Consider the following 6,110-nt stretch of genomic DNA (forward strand, 5'->3'; position numbering starts at 1 on the left):
GTTCCAAAATATATAGATATATATTTAAATATATATTACAGTAAAAGAACTTAAACTTGTATACAGGCAAGCAATTCTTCTGAAGCTTCTGTTGACCAGCACCTGTCTGTATTGAGAAGGAAGGTCTGCCCTGTCAGTTGTGCACAGCATAAATGATGAGAGTAGCCATTATGTTCCCTGTCTTTGTGCTCTTGAGCAGTGTTGAGGTGTGCGGGCTGAGAGAGACACTTCAAGCCTCCGATGCTTCATATTGACGTTGGTGTTCATGAGAAAGCAGATGTGTTCAAGTTGGTTGTCAGTATGAGCTGTTTGTTCCCTGCATAGGACTCTGTGCTCAAATAAGTGCAGAGAGGTGAAGTAGCAATGCACTGATGTTTACTAATACCTGCACTCTAAAGTAGACTCTTAGCTCAGTGTGTCTGCCCAGTGGGTAAGTTGGGAAGATGGTGCCTGGGTGGTGTGTAGTGCTGGCAACACGTACCCTCAGCTCAGTTCAGCTGTTGGGAGCCAGCAGTTGCCCCCTGGTAGGGCGGCTGTTGGGATTGCTAATACTGCTTCAGCTGTCAGAAGCCTGTAATCCCTTCACCATATATTAGCGACTGGAATGTCCATCTCTGGCCCTAATTTAAGTATTTAAAAACATGTTTAGGGGCAAACTCCCACTGTTTCAAGCAGCTCGGTGTGCTTGTTGCTCAGCATGCCCAACAGGCCTGCGCAGAGTGGATTTCCCATTCTTTTGGGCAGTTTGTCCTGTCTTCTGAACAGAGTTGCAAAGATGTGAGAGAAACTGCAGACACCTGTGCTCGAGTCCCAGTGTGTGCTCCACAATACTGCATGGGAAGCTAGCTCCAGCATGCCTGCACCTCAGTGTGAGCCTCCTGCTTTGTCTGTCTCCATCAGAAATGCAGAGGGTGTTGAAGTCATCTGCCAGATACCCAGTGTACAAGTCACTTCATTAGGTAGCTTTGGGAGTCACCTCTCATGCTAAAAATTGCCAGAACCTGGAATAACTTGGCAGAACATTAGGGCAGTTCCAGGTTAGGGGTGAACAGATACTTCAGCTGAGCTTTCTGGGGAAACAGAATTTGATGTTAGCTTAAAATTCTTGACTGTGCACTTTCCTTACTACCCTTAACTGCAGGATGATCTAAAATCTTTATAGGGGAAGAGTTCTCCTTGATCTTGGAGTATACTGCGTAAGAGTGGGGGAACTTGGCACATAGTGAGCTGTGGAGATCTCCTAATGATTGGTTTTGTCCTGACAGACTGAAGTGTTTCCATTATTTTCTCATTGTTCGGATATACATAGAAGAGGGATCTGCTGACGCGGAAGGGGACTGCCGTACTGTTCTTATACTGTCTCATCAGAATGTCCACCGTGTTAACTTCATTCCCTATTTTTAGAGACAATCGATATACTGTGACTTAAGGATTACTTTCCTGGACCTGGCTTCTAGTCTGGCTCTCTGGAGCTAGTTTAAAAGGTACAGTATTTCTAGAAAATAAATATTATGTTCTTTGATAGCGAAGAACATGATCTGCTCCCTTTTAGGGGCTTGTAGGAAGACGTGCGCAGAGTAGCACAGAAGAGTGCTGTGGCTTAGGGTTGCTATCCAAGTTCTGGGAAATGTTCCCAGTCAAACATGTAAAATAGCTTTTTAACACTTTCCTCTAACCAGCTTGACTGCTGCTTAAAGGGCATTCCCCCTCGGCTCCGAGAGTGCCAAACTGCTAGCTCTTGTATGCGTGTATATATTAAACAAGAACTCTCCATGCCCTATGCCTTGTATGAGACAGGCTGAAAATGCATCGATCTCTAAATAAATAAAGCTGAGAAGTCAAGCTAGAGACCCTGTGGTGTTGGTTTCAAACTATGCCCATCTTGTCTCTGTGGTATGAAAGGAACCATAGAAAGCAGAGTATGACTGACTATTGTAAAGCACCTCACATTCTGACATGAGACTTGTGTATTGTCCTCTCTCTTGACACTAATAGCATTGCTTTCCTAAGGAAACTTGTAGCCTCTTAGACATTTGTCCATGGCACCATTAGATTTTCATTTATGTTCAAGAGTTCAAGCATTTCCTCTAAGTGGTAATGGCTGAAGAGCAGACTAGAGAGTGGTTCTTCACTCCTGTCTAGAGTGGTGACTAAAGGGAGCAGTCGAAATAACTTAAGACTCTCATCTGTTGGCTGCTTTACCCCTAGAGATCTCCTGGATTTTAGATGGGAGACAAGGTCTGAAGTAGTTCCTGAACTGTTCTGCCTTGGACCAATGAAAAAAAGACTTAATCTGATCCCTAAATAAGAATCTTCTTCTGCACTGTTGCTTCCAGGGCAGAAATTAAGACAGTCTTGTTCTCAACTGCATCAGGGCTACTGTCTGCCTTGGTGTATGTAGAATGGATTAGGCCATCTTCAGGCCTCCTATGCTGTGATAAGAACAGATCCAAAAGTGGTAGAAGAGAGCCCTCTGAGCATACGTGGGGTGGAGGACTTGCCGATACTGTAGTTGCTCATCCTCTTGCTGGTCTGAGTGCTGCTAGACACTGGTTGACTGCACAGTCTGACCAAACTGCATTCTCATCCAAGTTTAATAGTGACTTACTTCCAATTAGTGTTTGGACTCTTAAATCACTGTTCAAGTGGGATATAAACTGTCTTCCACCCTATACAGGGCTTTTCTCCCCATCTTCTTGCTGGAGCTGCCCCTCTCAAATACTACAGGGTACGTACCTTATCCTGATGTTTCAGCCTGGTCTGTTTCCTGGTGCCAATGCATAGGAAAGCCCTTTTCAGCTCGAGCATCTTCCTACCTTAAGGAGCATCTCAAATCTTCTTCCAGAAGTCTCACTGACATGCTGCCCCAAAATCTCTGAAGCGATTGCTGTGTCCCCTACTTGTCAGTTCCCCTTGTTGTGTGGCTGAAGCTCGGCTCTCAGCACTGCAGTCACTTTCCTTGTATAACCTTGTGCATGGCAGCCACGTTTGCCTGCTTCTCCATTCTCGTTTGAGCTCGTCAGAATGGGGAGGCAGATTGAACCCACTTACAGCAGCAATAAACTGCGTCTAGAACTTGAGGGAACTGCAGGAGAGAATGAGGTGGAGGGGATGTCTCAGAAAGGCAGGGTCCAGTTGCAGCCCAGAGCCTCGCTTGATAATGAGTGTGCAGCCTATATGCAAAATACGTCTTGTCTGTCCCTCCCGTGTTGATCCTGGTCTAAACAGCACATGTGATTGGCATCCTGCAAAGTGACCTTCAGAACTCTCCAGTAGCTTTGCCCCGTGAGTAACTCACACTACAAATCATTTTAAAGAGATGCACTCAACTATTTTTTTAATTTAATTTTACTCTTATATTCTCTGCTCTTTGTAATCTGCTTGGAAATAAAATGTTTTTCCCTGCAGCCTTTGTTGTAGTCTGTTTGAGAACCATTAAACTTTGTCTGGTGTTTCTATTGGAACAGAAGCCAACTTGCCTGTTTACTGCTGTGCCTGTGCTCTAGCGTAACAGCTGAGATCGGTGTGTGCCTCCCAGATAGGCTTAGCAAACCTTTGTTAGCGCTGGCCTTATTTAAAATAAAGGGTAGAGAGACCTGTTAAACTGATCTTGGTCTGGCACGATGCCTCCTGTTCTGCTGATCCTGTGACAGGCAACGCTGACTCAAGAGTGTGTGTCCTTGGCAGGCGACGTTTTCCTCTGGAAGGCTGTGTTTCTGAACCCTGCCTCTGGGATGAGTATCTCGGTACCTTTAGTGATGACTGCTTTCGGTGGTGTGAGCCTAGATGCTTTATTTACTGCAAGGGACAGTGCTTTTCTTACAGCTCCTTAGCCCAAGCAAACTGTAAACAATGGGAAACCAGTGTCTGGATAGGTGAAATCAACTGTTAGCTGAGAGTCAACCCAGGAATTACGTAAAGAAGTAGGAACCAGGGTGAAATGCAATCCTTTATAGCAGAGACTGTCAGGGAACAAGAACTGAAACCCTGTGAAGTTCAGAGCGTAGCATAACGACAAGCACTGTTAACGTGGCTGTAGGAAGATGGCGTTGATGTTGCCATTCACAGTAGTAGTAACAGGATTAGCTACCAATCTCTTGGCTTAAAGTTTTAAGTGGCATTGCAGATCCTTGTCACTGCCTCTTTAACTATGTAAGGGTCGCCTTTTCTTAGTTACGTGAGGGCCCTTAGAAGCCACACATACCCTTCCTCACAGCAAAGTGAACATTCCTGTGCTGAGGTATGCGCCTGTCTTTCCTGCTACAAACAAAACCACCATCTGGTGGGAAACAACTATAACTTAGAAACTGCAACCTCTATTCTGTGCAGATTACTGCTGCTGAGACCAAACAAGCCACCCAGGAGTCCTGCTTCTACCCATAGCGTGGTTCACTCATTTGGGGTTTTTCCCCCTCCCTGCGTAAAAGTCAATGTCAGCATCTACCAAAGCCTAGCTTAACTGGTCTCTCTCTAAACTCTGTGCTGTCTTTTGGAGAACCTTACTCAGACCAAAACGTGTTCATCCAAACTACAGGACTGAACCAGACCGGCGAACCTCACAGCATACAAGGGTTGTTGGCTTCCAAGTATTTCGGGAGACCTGAACAGACATCTCTGTTCACACTTCCTGTGTCCTATAGCTGGGTAACATGAGTAACACATTTTCTTAAAGCTACTTGCTGATCTTTGGATGAGGATTGAATCTACTGCAGTAAGACAGTTGGAGGTGCAGGAGCACCATTCTTTAGTTCCCCAAACTTGTTAGTGTTAAGTGGTGGGTTGCAAGAGCAGGGCGAGACGGGGCTTGGTTGTCCCGTTTCCCTGGTGCTCTGAGGCTAGATCTGGTATATCGCAACAAACCAGCCATCAGAGGAGGAGGTTGTTCTGTAGCCCATAGTACAGGAACTTTTCCTGACACCCAAATGGATCTGCAGGGCGGGGAACATCTTCATCCTGGAAACAGCCGAACGCTGGTTCCTTCAACTCTCCTCTAAGGCAGATGTGCATCTGTGCCCCTTCCTCTCCTGCAGGCACAGTCCTCCCTACTCCTGCTACCGCTCTTCTCTGAAATCCTCCCTCCAGCCGCCCGCCCTCTGTGGCACAGGCAGGAAGGTGCTACACCGAGACCCCCCCAGTCTGCAGCAGAGCGCAGCCATCCTCTTCGCAGCGTTTGTGTGTACGGCCTGGCCTGGTGCCTTTGGGAAGAGGGGGCTTGCGTGAGGCTAACGCCTGGCTGGGGTCACCTCAGGTCCTCCCCTGCGGGACTGCTGCCTCGGTGAGATTCCCTCTCCCCTTTGTGCCTTTCGTTCCCCTCTCATTACTAGACTGTGGCATCACTCCGGCCTCTTGACTTTCGTCCTTCTTGCAGATCGCTTCTGACTTACAGAGTTGGATTCTGCCGGTGTGTTCCAGCTCAGCCCCCACCACAGATCCGACAGGCACGTGCTCCTGTCTTCTGAAGCTGCTGGAGTCCTTAGGGCTGAACCCAGTGCCTGACCCGCTGGGCCTCACGGGCAGCGTCTTTCAGCGCAGGTCATCCACGGCTCGCCTTTTTTAGGTTGTTTTCTGGGCGCGTGTCACACCGTACAGGTCATGCTTGCGTAGGCAAAGCCGGGCCGCGTCACACCGGGCTCTACTGGGCCGTACCCGGAGTCCAGCTCTCTGCTTCGTGCCTCCTTCCTATACGTCGAACTAGTCGCTTGGCTTGAACGAAAAAAGGCCCGTTGCGGCTCGTGACGTCCCGGCAGAGCCTTATTTCACCGGGCTGGCCGCTAACCGGCCCGGTGCTGCGAAAGCCCCTTCTGTCGCGGGGCCCGCGGGCAGGAGAGGCCGAAAGCGGCTGCGACCCCTGGGCCCGCCGAGCCCCGGTCCCCGGCGCGGGGGACAGCGACCGGCGCGGCAGCTCCGGGGCCGGTCCCGGACGCCCCGGCCTGGGCAGGGCGGGCCCGTCCCGGTCGGTGAGACCGGAGCGGTCGGGGGGGGGGGGGGGGGGGGGGGCGCGCCCGGCGACCTCCCGGGCGGGAGGGGGCGAGGGTGACGCCCGGCCCCTTCCGGCGGCCGCTCTGGGCCGCGCTCTCGCTGGGCGGGGGCCGCCTGAGCCTTCGCGGCCG

This window comes from Aquila chrysaetos, chromosome 20, assembly GCF_900496995.4.
Source record: "Aquila chrysaetos chrysaetos chromosome 20, bAquChr1.4, whole genome shotgun sequence".
Taxonomy (NCBI): Eukaryota; Metazoa; Chordata; class Aves; order Accipitriformes; family Accipitridae; genus Aquila; species Aquila chrysaetos.